The sequence below is a fragment of the Felis catus genome, chromosome D2 (assembly GCF_018350175.1).
Source record: "Felis catus isolate Fca126 chromosome D2, F.catus_Fca126_mat1.0, whole genome shotgun sequence".
NCBI classification, from domain to species: Eukaryota; Metazoa; Chordata; class Mammalia; order Carnivora; family Felidae; genus Felis; species Felis catus.
This window is the reverse complement of record NC_058378.1, coordinates 40710869-40725043: the sequence shown is the minus strand read 5'-3', so window position 1 is coordinate 40725043 and position 14175 is coordinate 40710869. Positions and strand designations below refer to the sequence as shown.

The 14175-nt window shown below is 38.4% G+C and overlaps 1 long non-coding RNA gene and 1 pseudogene across 1 annotated transcript in view; both read left to right on the top strand.

The window, feature by feature from the left end:
* The window catches only part of LOC111556949, a 28612-nt gene extending 27730 nt beyond the window's left edge, over positions 1-882 (top strand). Inside the window, exon 4 of the long non-coding RNA XR_002736645.2 lies at positions 4-882. This is a non-coding gene — a long non-coding RNA (uncharacterized LOC111556949). The remainder of the gene's footprint in view (positions 1-3) is intronic.
* Positions 883-11192: 10310 nt separating this feature from the next.
* LOC101081759 lies at positions 11193-12555 on the top strand (annotated as a pseudogene).
* The last annotated feature ends 1620 nt before the right edge of the window (positions 12556-14175 follow it).

Sequence of the window (14175 nt, the reverse complement as noted above, 5' to 3'; positions counted from 1 at the left end):
TAGGTAGAAAAAAATGTGGAAAACTGAGATATACTCGAACTAGAATCATGAATGGATCATGCTGATGAAAATCTGAGAAATATATCCTAAGAAGAAAGTTTGAAAGAACTGGTAAAACATAAAAATGTCTTCAAGAATCTCAAGGCTGCCAGGAAAATGGTTAAATCTACTATTTTCGTGCAGCCCTAAGAAATAGAAATTCGGATGGTGCAATCCAAAAAGTAATATTTTTAAAATTCAGAGCATGCCAAACTAGAAAAGTTTGGTCAGGAGAAGCTGTGCAAATAAAAGAGATACGTAGAAGAACCCAAACATGGAGCTCAGGACATAGGAACTAACACCCAGATGACCATCAGTATTCCTTCTAATCAAGAGCTTCTGTGAAACTTCTTCCATTCCGCCTTTTGATCCCAGTTCCTACTGCAAGACCAAATTTGGTCTGATGGGACAAATGGATCTGACATGGACAAGCATGGCTAAGACACTTTGGGATACAAGAGAAACGTTTTGTTTCTTCAAAATATATGATGATTAAAACACACTTTGCATGCTTTCATAACTGGTGAAGAGTCCATATAAAACCTGCACGTGAATGTTTCAAAAACTTTATTTGTAATTGCCAAAAACCGGAAGGAACCAAGTTGTCCGTGAATATGTACACGGATAAACTGGTGCATTCATATAATGGAATATTGTTCAGAAATAAAAAGAAACGAGCTATCAAGCTATAAAAGGACAAGGATGAATCTTAAAAGCATGTTGTTAAGCAAAAGTCAATCTGAAAAGGCTACGTACTTTATGATTCTGTATATATGACATTCTGGAAAAGACAAAACTATTGAGATAGGAAAGTGGTTGCCAGAGGGTTAGGGGCAAGGGAGTAGTGAGGGATGAACAGGTGGGGCACAGAGGATTTTTAGGACAGTGAAGCTAGTCTGTATGATACAGAAATGACAGACACCTGTCATTAAACATGGGTCAAAACTCAGAGAATATAAAACACAAAGAGTGAACCATATGTAAACTATGGACTTTAGTAGACAATGTATCTATATTGGTTCATCAATTGTAACAAATATACCACATCAGTGCAAGATGGTGCTACTAGAGAAAACTGTGGAAGACAGGGGAGGCAGTATATCAGAACTATCTGTACTTTCTGTTCTATTTTTCTGTAAACCTAAAATTTTTCTTTAAAAAAATGACATCTACTAGTTAAAAAATGTGTGTAACTACTTGTACACTTTCATAACTGATGGAAGAACCTTTATTTTTTATTTTTTTAAAGAATTTTTTTTATTTTTTTTAATGTTTATTTATTTTTGAGACAGAGAGACAGAGCATGAATGGGGGAGGGTCAGAGAGAGAGGGAGACACAGAATCCAAAGCAGGCTCCAGGCTCTGAGCCGTCAGCACAGAGCCCAATGTGGGGCTCGAACTCACAGACTGTGAGATCATGAGACCTGAGCTGAAGTAGGATGCTTAACCGACTGAGCCACCCAGGCACCCCTGGAAGAACCTTTAAAAACAACACAATAAAAGTGATCAATGCAATATTAAATGGAGATTTTTCTTCAAAAAAAAAAAAAAAAGAAAAAAAGCTAAAATACTCTTTAAAACTCCCAGGATAAATTTTCCTGATGATGAGTGCGGACACCTTAGGGTTCAATATCCTTTTGTTTTATGCTCTGCCATATTTGGCATAGCTTGCTAGGATTATTTGCTTTTTTATTGAGATGTGTTATTTGGTTGATGTTATCACTTTTTTTAAAAAAAAAATACTAGGCTCCAGGGCATTTCTTGTTTTCTCTACAAATTAAATTTCATTCTTATATGGGAAACTCTTAATTGATGTAATCTATATCTAGTCTCGTATAATATGTATATATGCTATACATTGGCAAGTATGATTGTGTATTTATGCACACACATACTGGCTCTAGAATCAGCCATGAATTACTTAGGAACTTCACTACTGCCTAAGAGATGTTGTGTGGGCTTTCGAAAATATTTTCAACTGTGCATTTGAGTCTCCCTGAGGCATGTCTTTTTAAATGCTTGGAATCTGTTTCTCTGCCTCTGGTTATTTCATATGTGGCGGTAGTGACTGGGAATAACTCATTCTTTAAAATGATACAATATAATTGGAAGAAGTATGCAGCTGGCAAATTGTTGCTCTTGACTATCTGCTTTGGTGGCCAAAGCAGATACATTATTTTTAACCTGTGTCATTTTCTGTTCCTGTCTCGCAGGTCTGGATCCTCATGAGTTTTTGAATTCAAATCAGCCCAAGTCAAGATTCAAACCTAAAATCTCTGTTTCCTTAGAAACCTAAAGGCCACTTTCTGCTACCATGGAGGCTTGAAGCTTTTGGCATCAGTGCATTGTGCCTAATTCTTAGGCCCGGGCTTAAAATACTTGCATAAGTCTCACTTTTGAGGATGGGTGAGGCACAGTAGTCCTATGAATCTCAACTGCCTAGAATGGTCTCAGTTCTTAATGCAAACGAGGGGACTCACTAAATGTTCTCTATATTTTATAGCTTTCATTAATTAAAAGTATTCAGAAACATCAGTAGAAAATTGTCTTTAATATATGATTTGTCACTTTATTTTTTTTAATGTTTATTTATTGAAAGAGAGGGGGCAGAGAGAGAGAGGGGAGAGAGAAAATCCCAAGCAGGCTCCATGCTGTCAGTGCAGAGCCTGACATGGGGCTTGATCTCATGAACTGTGAGATAGTGACCTGAGCCGAAATCAAGAGAAGAACGGATAACCAGCTGAGCCACCCAGGCACCCCTGTGCTCACTTTCAATAATCTTTTTACATAATTTTAATATGGTCCCCATTTTTCTAATTCTTTCCTTCTCAAGATGGTTCTAAAAATCCATTTATCCCCCGTGTGTTTTGCAGAGAAAGCAGTAGTTGTCTTTCCTATGTGCCATGATGGGCCTTATCCCAATGCTCCCCATTTCACACCTGTACATCCTCAAACCTCCCAGAACAATTCTGCTAATTGCTTCAGGTTTTCAGTCACATCCTTCAGCGTATTTTCATTATTTCCCCCATTTTGGTGTTTAACTACCACTGACCCCATTAGGAGGGTCCAAACTTCCTGGTTGTAATAAGGGTAGGAATATGTTAGTAAATAGTAGGCAACTGTGATTGCTCAGATCCTAAGGCAGGAAGACAAAGTATTTCTACACTTTCCAAGCCTTTGTTGCTCCCAGGTTGCACTTACTCCCTAATGCAAGGGTGACGATGGAGAGAACCAACTCCTGATATATCACTGGCCTGAATTAGCCGCAGAGGTTTTTACCCAATCTGCACTTATTTCAAGCATAAAGGCTCAAAATATTTCTTTATGTTTGCCTATTTATCAAGGAAATTCTTTTTTCCCTATCTCGTCCTCTCAAACTCCTCACCAGATACCTCTCAGGGCAGGACTAGGCAGTCACCTGTGACTCTGCCTCTAATTATTGTTTACTTCATTGTCAAAGTTAAAGCCAATAACAAACACTGTCATTGATTCAAGATGGAGATTCCAGTGCCAGAGTAACTGTGAGTGGCAGAGCTGAGTGTCAGCCCTTTATTGAGGCATTGACTCTATTTTCCTTCAACTACACGGTATCAGTACTTTTGGAGTGAAAAAAAAAGATAATCGTCAAAACATTCCACAGGTCTGTGCTCTCTTTTTCTCTCTCTTATGAAGTTTCTCTTGAATTTATACATTTTTAATACATATTTTCTTTCAATAACCTTGATTGCTGATTTCTCTTCTGAATGTTCCAGTTTAAAAAGCATTTCACTTTTGTTTCATAAAATTTATATAATTTTGCTAGTTATCAGTGAAGTTTTTTCACATTTTTCACATTTTTAGGTGGTTAGCACTTATATATAAGGATTGATATTTTTCTTTCTTTGGTTATCTTGAATACATGCGTTGATATACGTCATACATTAATGCACAAATTGATATTCATGCATGTATATATGTATTTTATACACATCAATTGATTTTATATATATATACACATACATTCATTTGTATATTTTGTATGAATATATACGTATATGTATCTCAATCAATTTTCAAACTCATTGACAGAGAGTATTTGCATTTTATTTTTAAAAATAAAAAAATGTTTATTTATTTTTGAGAGAGAGACTGCACACACGGAGGAGGGGCAGAGAGAGAGGGGGACAGTGGACCTGAAGTGGCTCTCTGCTGACAGCAGTGAGCCTGATCTGGGGCTCGAACCCACGGAGCGCGAGATCATGACCTACACTGAAATCAGAAGCTCAACCAACTGAGCTGCCCGGGTGCCGCAGTATTTGTATTTTAAAGACTTCCGCCTATAATTACATTACCATTTATGTTATTCTTGCATAACATTTTTTTCAGGTAGTTCATATTTTATTTTTCATCTGCTTTTATTTTAAGGACCAGCTCTATGGTTTCATTTATTATTATTATTTCATATTTTCTTTTTGTTTTTTAAATTTTATTTTGAATGTTTAGCTAATTTATTTTTAGCACTCTGTAGTAATATTCTGGACACTTCTGTACTAACAATACTCTGCTAATTTATTTTCTTTTTTTTAAGTTTTTTTTAATGTTTATTTATTTTTCAGACAGAGAGAAACAGAACATGAACGGGGGCAGGGTCAGAGAGAGGGAGACACAGAATCTGAAACAGGCTCCAGGGTCTGAGCAGTCAGCACAGAGCCTGACGCGGGGCTTGAACTCGCGACTACAAGATCATGACCTGAGCCGAAGCTGGACGCCCAACCAACTGAGGCACCCAGGCGCCCCTGCTAATTTATTTTCTAGTAAGTGTAACAAAGAATATATTTTCCCTCTAAATGCTATAGATGGCATATACAGAGTACTCTCGATTGTATTCATTTAAAGAAAATCTCTAACTTTAGTTTTAATTTCCTTTATAATCCAAGTTATTTAGAAGACATACTACGTATATTTAATTTCTAAATTAAATATTATTAATATTTAATAATAATGGTTAATGTGGTTATTAATAAATAGTAATAATATGGTTATTTTGACTATTCTTCTGTTAATTCCATGTTATTTTGTATTGTTTTTACATAATTTCCTACTTGCTTCTTTGTGTGACCTTTCTTTATCACTTACTGCATAATATCTATTTGTATTTAAGTTTTTCTTGACTATCTTGGGGTACATGGGTGGCTCGGTTGGTTAATAGCTGACTCTTGATTTTGGCTCAGGTCATGATCTCATGGTTCGTGGGACTGAGCTCCAGGTAGGGCTCTGCAGTAACAGCATGGAGCCTCCTTGGGATTCTCTCTCTCTTACTCTCAAAAATAAATAAGCTTAATTTTTTTTTCTTCAGTACCTGAGCATATTCTGTTTTTATTGGATAAAAGGCTCCCAAATAAAGTTATAATAACTGTCATAATTCTCACCTTATAATTATGGTTGTACCATAAAATTTGTGTTAAATATTAATTTCTATTTTAACTGTTTTTCCTATAATTATTTAGTAAGATGTCTTTTGGATCTTAGGCATCTTAGACATCTAAGATGTCTTTTGTCTAATAGGATACCTTGTTAATAGGCAGTATGTGAAATTAATGCTCACCTTTTTAGTATCTAGTGTTGGAAATAGAAGTCACTTTCAACCATATTTTTATTCCGGGAAACAGCCATTTGTGTGTTCTCCTATGCATTTCAAATGTAGAATAGCGAATATTAAAATGTTTTGTAAGTATATTTTATTTTCCTACACAGCATCTTGGCCAAAACTACCTCAGGCATTGTTATTCTGCAAGTTTTTCTGTGGGAAACCTGAACAAACTTAAAAAAGCTGGATTCCCGTAACCACCTGTGAAGTCCAAGGTCCAAGGTGAGGAAGACTATTGCAATGGAAAAGTGGCCCTGTCCAGCCAGTTTCCAGGGGTGGGGAAAGCCAGAGAAGGTTCCAGAATAATATTTCCTCGAGGAAAGAAAGATGGGTGGAGGGTGGTGATCCAGCTTTAAGACAAGTGTTATATACAATAGGTGACAACAGTGTGGTGAGCATGACACAGGACATCTGACCGAGGCTGGGGTGTGGGGTGAGGGGATCTTTTCTTGAAGAGTTGAAGTTTAATGGGGTGCCTGGGTGGTTCAGTTGGTTAAGCATCCAGCTTCAGCTTGGGTCATGATCTCATGGTCTGTAAGTTCGAGCCCCACATCAGGCTCTGTGTTGATAGCCTGAAGCCTGCTTCAGATTCATGTCTCCCTCTCTCTCTACCCCTCCCCGGCTTGCACTCTGTCTCTCTCTCTCTCTCTCTCAAAAAGAAATAAACATTAAAAAAAAGTTGAAGTTTGAAGGACAAGTCCCATTTAACTGTCAATTCTTTTTCTAGCACCACAGTGTCACAACGAATGTGGACTTGTAAGTACATAAAAAATGTTGAGCAATTGGAACACCCGTGTGACTCAATTAGTTAAGTGTCCAGCTCTTGATTTCTGCTCACGTCATAATCTCACCCACAGTTCATGAGCCTGAGCCCCACATCAGGCTTTTTACTGAGAGTGAGGAGCCTGCTTAGGAATCTCTCTCCCTCTCTCTCTGACCCTCCCCCATGTGTACATGCTCTCTCTCTCTCTCAAGATAAATAAATAAACATTAAAAAAATTGAGCAACATACAATGATGGTAACAATACAATAAATACGACTGATGTCAAAAGAAAGATGTTGTATCTCCTTATGGTAGAAATAAAAGCAGTCTTAAAATCTGCTTGTGAGGTGATGTAGCCAGGACCTGGGGAAATACCAGAAGTGAATTGAGCCTGGGGATTTAATACCTATGAGGCTGGAAGAGATGTGCCCATTGGACCTTTGAAATGGGCAGAAAAGCTTGAAGGAAGGCAGAATCAATAAAAGGCAAAGTGACAAAGAAGCTTGATTCTGTCCTGGGATTCTAGGTGGCTCCTGTGATAGACACTGGCATGAAGTCCTAATCTAAATACCAGCAAGCTGCTGGAATCCTCAAGGTGGTGAAATTATTCTAACCAATGACACAAACAACTGCAAAAGATCACACATGAACGTACACAAGGCACTGAGCAGGAGGAAATTAAAAACCATTCTGTAGGAAATTTGTCAGAATAAAGAGCATATTAGATTCCCATGAGAGGATCAGCATTAGGAAGGAGATCAAAATTAAGAATCCCCCTGATGTGAGTGGCTAGACTCATTTGAAAGGCACAATAAAGTAAATATGTTGAAAGGATTAAATGGATAAAATGAGGATTAGAAAAAAATGGAAACTGTAAGAGGAACAGCCATATTTTAAAAGGAATCAAATGAAACTTTTAGAAGTAAAATTACAGTCCCTGATATGAAAAAACTCAGCGAATGTTAAATAGCAGATTAGGCACATTTAAGGAGCGATTTAATGAGCTGAATGATGGATCGGAGAAAATTATCCATCATGCGGCACAGAAATGGAAAAAGAAAATACGAGAGGTGAGAGACAGAAGGAAGAGAGTGTGAACGTATCTAAGAATCAATCGACCAGTGTTGTACAAAGCAATCACAGAGAAAACTTTAATATTTAACAGAGTACATAAAAGAAGGCTTGTATTAGTAAAGATATATCTCATTTCATGGATAAAAGACTCAGTATCTTAAAGATATCATATCTTCTTAAATGCAAATAAATACCTAAATGTGCTTTTCACAGAGCTTAGCAGAGTGATCTTAAATTCAGACAGATTAATAAAAGTCTGATAACAGTCATGAAAATTTTAGAGCATAGTCAGGTGGGAGGTAAGTGGAGAGAGTTTGCTATACCAGGTAACCAAATATGTTATAAAGCTTTAGAAATTTGAATAGTGTGATATTCCCAGCAGAGTGGATTTGTAGGCAGACAGAACAGAAGAGGGAGTCCAGAAGCAAACCCTTTACTGAAACTTGGTGTATAACAAGTTCTTGTTTTTTAAAACAGTAAAGAAACGATCGCATGTTCTGGGGTTTGGCAAATTTCTTCTTGCAGGTCCAGGTAGTAACTTTCTTAGGTACTATCTCTGTCACAACTACTCAGTGCTGCTTGTTGTACCACAAAAGTTGCAAAATACGTTGTATAAAAGAACAAAAAGGGTGTCTTCCAGTAATATTTTATTTACAAAGATAGGCAGCGGGTCCATGGGCTCAGTTTGTCCATCTTCGATCTGTTTGATTAATTGCTTTCAGATATTTGACAATTTGATTTGGAAACCTGTGAGATTAGATCCCCACCTTGCCCTGTATACCGAGCAAAAGGACTAGTGCTCTCAATATGAAAAGGAAACCTTTAGAATACTTAGAGAAAAATATAGGAGAATAACATGGTGAGATAAGGTTTCTTGAACAGTGAACAACCACAAAAAATAAAATATACCATGTGGGTAAATTTGACACTGTATTTTTAAAAATTCCCCATGTCTAAAAAGACTTTGCTAACTGAACTAAGTTTTAAAATAGGCTATAATGGGGCACTTGGGTGGCTCAGTCGGTTAAGCATCCGACTTTGGCTCAGGTCACGTGATCTCACAGTTTATGGGTTCCAGCCCCGCATTGGGCTCTGTGCTGACAGCTCAGGGCCTGAAGCCTGCTTCAGATTCTGTGTCTCTCTCTGTGCACTTCCCCTACTCATGCTCTGCCTCTCTCTCCTTCAAAAATAAATAAGCATCAAAAAAAATTAAAAAAAATTGTCTACACTTTGGGAGATGATATTTGCAGCATACAGAACGAGCTCAGGATTAGTTTGAAGAATGTTGATAAAATGCATGTATGTGATCGATAGGACAGACTAACCAAAAAGAAAAATCAAATGGGCAAATGATATCTAGAGTCAATTTAAGAAGAAGAAATTCAAATGACTAATACCCATATGAAAAGAAACTTAATCTTTAGTAATCAGATAAGGACAATTTACAGTGTGAGATGCGATCTCCCAGTCATCAATACTGTGGGTATGAGGAGGTGGAAAGTTAAATATTGCTGCTTTAAGTGGAAGCGCCTACAGCAAAGTTGGAAAGCAATTTGCCAATATCTAGCAATATTGAAGTTGTGCATACAGTAATATCCATCCATGTTCAGTACATATTTGGGAGAAACTCTTACATACATATGCACGTGGAGACATATCAAGATATTACCGTGGCATTGTTTATAGTAGCAAAAAAAAAAAGGCAAACAAAAAATAAATATTTCATCAACAGAGGAAAGGTGAATATTTCCAGTGTTAATGAATACATTGTTCTATGCATATTGATATTTATGAATATCAGAATTATAACATTGAGTGAAAACTCTTTGCAGAATTATAACTATAATGAGATTACTTTTATATAACAATGGGAAGTGAAAAAAAAGCATTGCAATAGATTGATGTGTTAGTCAGAAAGAGGGGGTAGGAAAATAGAAAATAAAGGAGTGATAAATATATATATGGATTTGTGGACTTGGGTGGATAGGATAACCACGAATTTCAGGACATGGATGCCTCTTGGGAAAGAGAGGAATGGAATTGGAAAGAAATTCAAAAGGAACATGAACTGTATCTAAAATATTGTATTTTTTTAAGTGACAGGTGGCAATTTTGGCAATGATACCTTTATCACGTACGGGTAGTGGGTACCACTGACATCATATCTTCTTTTTGTAATTTTCCTCATGCTTAAATAATTTAATATTTTCTAAACAGGTAAAAGAGAAAAAAAGATATACATGTATCTACACATGTAAATATATGCATATACACACATGCACACACACATATACAGATGAAAACAATGGGGATAAGTGATAGAGGTTGGATTATTCAAGGCTAAAGTGGGCAAAGGAAATAAAGAAGTTGAGAAATTTGAGGGCTGCAGGTATAAGATAAGGCTTAAGACATTAGTAGGCAATAGATCATGCAGAACATTTTTAGCAACAGAGAATCCCATTGAAGGTTTTTAAATTGAGGTAGGCGAGAAAGAGACGGTTGTAATAAATTCCAATTTAAAAAGATCCTGTAGAATGCAGCAAAGAAAATGCATTGGGAGGTACAGCTGAACAATGTGGGTCCACCACTTAGAGATCTATTTCGGTGGTCCCCAGAAAGAACAGTAGCAGCTTGTAGTAGTTTAAGCTATAATATCAGTAGGACTTGGTGATAAAATAGGGGAAGGAAATGAAAGCATCAAAATGATTCAAGATATTTGGCCTACATTGTGCCATCTTATTAGTTGAGGGATGTAGGAGAAAATGAACATCATGATTTCAGTTTATTTTTATTTTATATTTTTAATATATGAAATTTATTGTCAAATTGGTTTCCATACAACACCCAGTGCTCATCCCAAAAGATGCCCTCTTCAATACCCATCACCCACCCTCCCCTCCACCCACCCCCCCATCAACCTTCAGTTTGTTCTCAGTTTTTAAGAGTCTCTTATGCTTTGGCTGTCTCCCACTCTAACCTCTCTCTCTCTTTTTTTTTTCTTCCCCTCCCCCATTCCTGTTAAGTTTCTCAGGATCCACATGAGAGTGAAAACATATGGTATCTGTCTTTCTCTGTATAGCTTATTTCACTTGCCATAACATACCTCAAGCCAGTCAGAGTGGCCAAAATGAACAAATCAGGAGACTATAGATGCTGGAGAGGATGTGGAGGAACCCTCTTGCACTATTGGTGGGAATGCAAACTGGTGCAGGCGTTCTGGAAAACAGTATGGAGGTTCCTTAAAAAATTAAAAATAGAACTACCCTATGACCCAGCAGTAGCACTGCTAGGAATTTACCCAAGGAATACAGGAGTGCTGATGCATAGGGGCACTTGTACCCCAATGTTTATAGGAGCACTCTCAATAATAGCCAAATTATGGAAAGAGCCTCAATGTCCATCAACTGATGAATGGATAAAGAAATTGTGGTTTATATACACAATGGAGTACTACGTGGCAATGAGAAAGAATGAAATATGGCCTTTTGTAGCAATGTGGGTGGAACTGGAGAGTGTTATGCTAAGTGAAATAATTTCAGTTTAAATATCTTTAGTTTGGAGGAAACAATAGAGCCAGCATGCAGAACTCGACCCCAGGATCCCCACCCCCCACCCCCCGACGCAGTAGAAGAACAAGTGATCAAAGAAGAGTACAAAATATGGATAAAGAACATCCGTTTTCTTCTTTTCTTTACGATTTGGTGATGACTCATGGTCTGGAGTGGCCTAGCCTAATTGCACAGTGACTTCCAGATGAAACCAGACCAGAAGGGAAAGACTTCAGCACTCATCGACTTGTCCTGGGAACACACACATGGGATGAACAAAACCTCCTTGTGATAGCCCGTGTGCAGCTCCCTAACGATGATGCTCAGTTTGATGCTTCCCACTATGGCAGTGAGAAAGGAGAATTTGGAGGTTTTGGCTCAGTTAGTGGAAACGTTGAAATAGAAATTAAGATCAACCATGAAGGAGAAGTAAACAGGCCACCACGATATGCCCCGGGACCCTTGTGTCACTGCAACAAAGACTTCATCTGGTGATGTTCTTGTTTTTGACTATACCAAACATCCTTCCAAACTAGACCCTTCCGGAGAGTGCAACCCAGACTTGCATCTCCATGGACATCAGAAGGAAGGCTATGGACTTTCCTGGAACCCAAATCTCAGTGGGCACTTACTTAGTGATTCAGATGACCATACCATCCTCCTCTGGGACATCAGTACTGTTCTAAAGGAAGGAGAAGTTGTGGATGTGAAGACCATCTTTACAGGGCATACAGCAGTAGTAGAAAATGTTTCCCGGCATCTGCCACCTGAGTCTCTGTTTGGGTCAGTTGCTGATGATCAGAAATTTATGATCTGAGATACTCCTTCAAACAATACTTCCAAAGCAAGCCCCTCAGTTGATGCTCACGCTGCCGAAGTGAACTAACTACCTCTCTTTCAATCCTTATAGTGAGTTCATTCTTTTTTTTTTCTAAATAATTTATTTATTTTTAAATTTACATCCAAGTTGGTTAGCATATAGTGCAACAATGATTTCAGGAGTAGATTCCTTAATGCCCCTCACCCATTTAGTCCATGCATCCCTCCACAGCCCCTCCGGCAATCCTTTGTTTGTTCTCCATATTTAAGAGTCTCTTACGCTTTGATCAGCTGACAAGACTGTTGCCTTGTGGGATTTGAGAAATCTGAAACTTAAGTTGCATTCCTTTGAATCACATAAGGATGAAATATTCCAAGTTCAGTGGTCACCTCACAAGGAGACTATGCTGGCTTCCGGTGGTACTGATCACAGACTGAATGTCTGGGATTTAAGTAACACTGGAGAGAAACAATCCTCAGAAGATACAGAAGACAGGCCACCAGAATTCTTTATTCATGGTGGTCACACTGCCAAGATATCTCATTTCTCCTGGAATCCCAACGAACCTTGAGTGATTTGTTCTGTATCAGAAGACAATATCATGCGGGTTTGGCAAATGGCAGAGACATTTATAATGATGACGATCCTGAAGGACACATGGATCCAGAAAGACAGGGGTCCTAGGTATGTTGGTGCTTCTTGTGATTTTAAACTCCCTCTTTTTTTCCTCTCAACCCTGAGGTTGATTTAACACTGGTTTTGACACACGAACTTTGGCTATCCCTCTATGATAAGTACCATCAACAATGGTATAGCCCAAACAGAGGGTGTTTTCTAAATATTAACTGGGGGATTTGATTCCATAAATCCACAGACTTATATTTGCATTTTCTCCAGGGGGTGCCTGGGTGGCTCAGTCGGTTAAGCATTTGACTTCAGCTCAGGTCATGGTCTCAGATTTCATGGATTCAAGTTCCGCACTGGTGCTGAGCTGTCAACTCAGAGCCTGGAGCCTGCTTTGGATTCTGTGTGTGTGTCTCTCTCTCTGCCCCTCCCCTGCTCACCCTATCTCTCTGTCTCTCAAAAATAAATAAACATTACCAAAAAGTAAAAATAAATTTTTTTTCTTCAGGAATTTACTGGTAACAAAGGTCTGAAGTAGCTACAGGAAGGGGGATACTGTTTGTGGTTATTTTTCTTCTTAGGCTGTATCCCCAAGTTTTTCAGACTCCTTTAAGTAAAGGCTAAAGTGAGGAAGGAACAGAGCCAAGTGAAAAGTTAGTCCCTGACCGCTAGTTTGGCACCATCTCTATTTTGGGTGACCTGTTTCACCAGCAGGCCTGTCACTCTCCATGAGTAACTGTGTAAGTGCTTATAATGGAACAAATTGCTTTCCTATGTGAAAAAGAAAATCTTTAGTTTGATGTGAACTTGAGTCACATCAGTGGGAATGTCACATCATTGAGAGCTCAGTCCGTCATTTGGGTTGGAGATTAAGAATTTTGCATATTTTGGTAAATGAAGTCAGGGACTGATATGTTATAACCCACGAGAGCACGGAGTGGGAGGAAAAGTGGCTTTGATTTTCAACCTTGAAGAATCTCAATTTGACATGGTTTGTATGCTGTAAATAGGTCTATAGTAACATGGTGGTGAGGTATGCTGGGTGATGGAAAGTGCTGTGCAGTGCTGTGATTGGGTCTCAGTCTTTAGACTCTGGATTGCCAACTCAGCAAGTTTTTCTCAGGGTTTTTTTTTTTTTTTTTTTTTTTTTTTTTTTCTTCCCCCTTAGTTGGGACAGGATAACTAGAGTGGCTGGAATTTAGTATTTCCCTTCCACATATTGGATCAAGCTTCAACAATACCCCAGCTGATTAGGCTATAGTTGTCTAGTTTCCCTTAAGTTTGGGCCTTGTTAAGAACAGGATGCTTTGGCTATTTCAGAATGAGTTCTTTTCCCCTCCCCCTGCTGGAAGCCCGAGGACATCTTTCTGTAACATTTTCTGTGGGATTCTGGTTGACCTCCCAGAGGTAAATCTCACAGTGTTGTGGGCTCTCCCCCTACCATAACCGGGTCCCCTGGAGTTTTTAACTCTCAGAGTTGCCCCCACACACTGAAACAGCATCAGTTCATCAATTACAGTGTAGGTTTGGTACTCTGGCATTGGTACCCGTGGAAGTTTTAGCTTGTAAGTCCCTGCCCTCATAAGCCATGACTCCAGGTATTAGCCTGTCTGTCTCTCCAGTCTTGGGGTCAGTGGTTTTCCCTGTGTCCTCCTTCTTTTATGAATCCAAGAAGAGTTG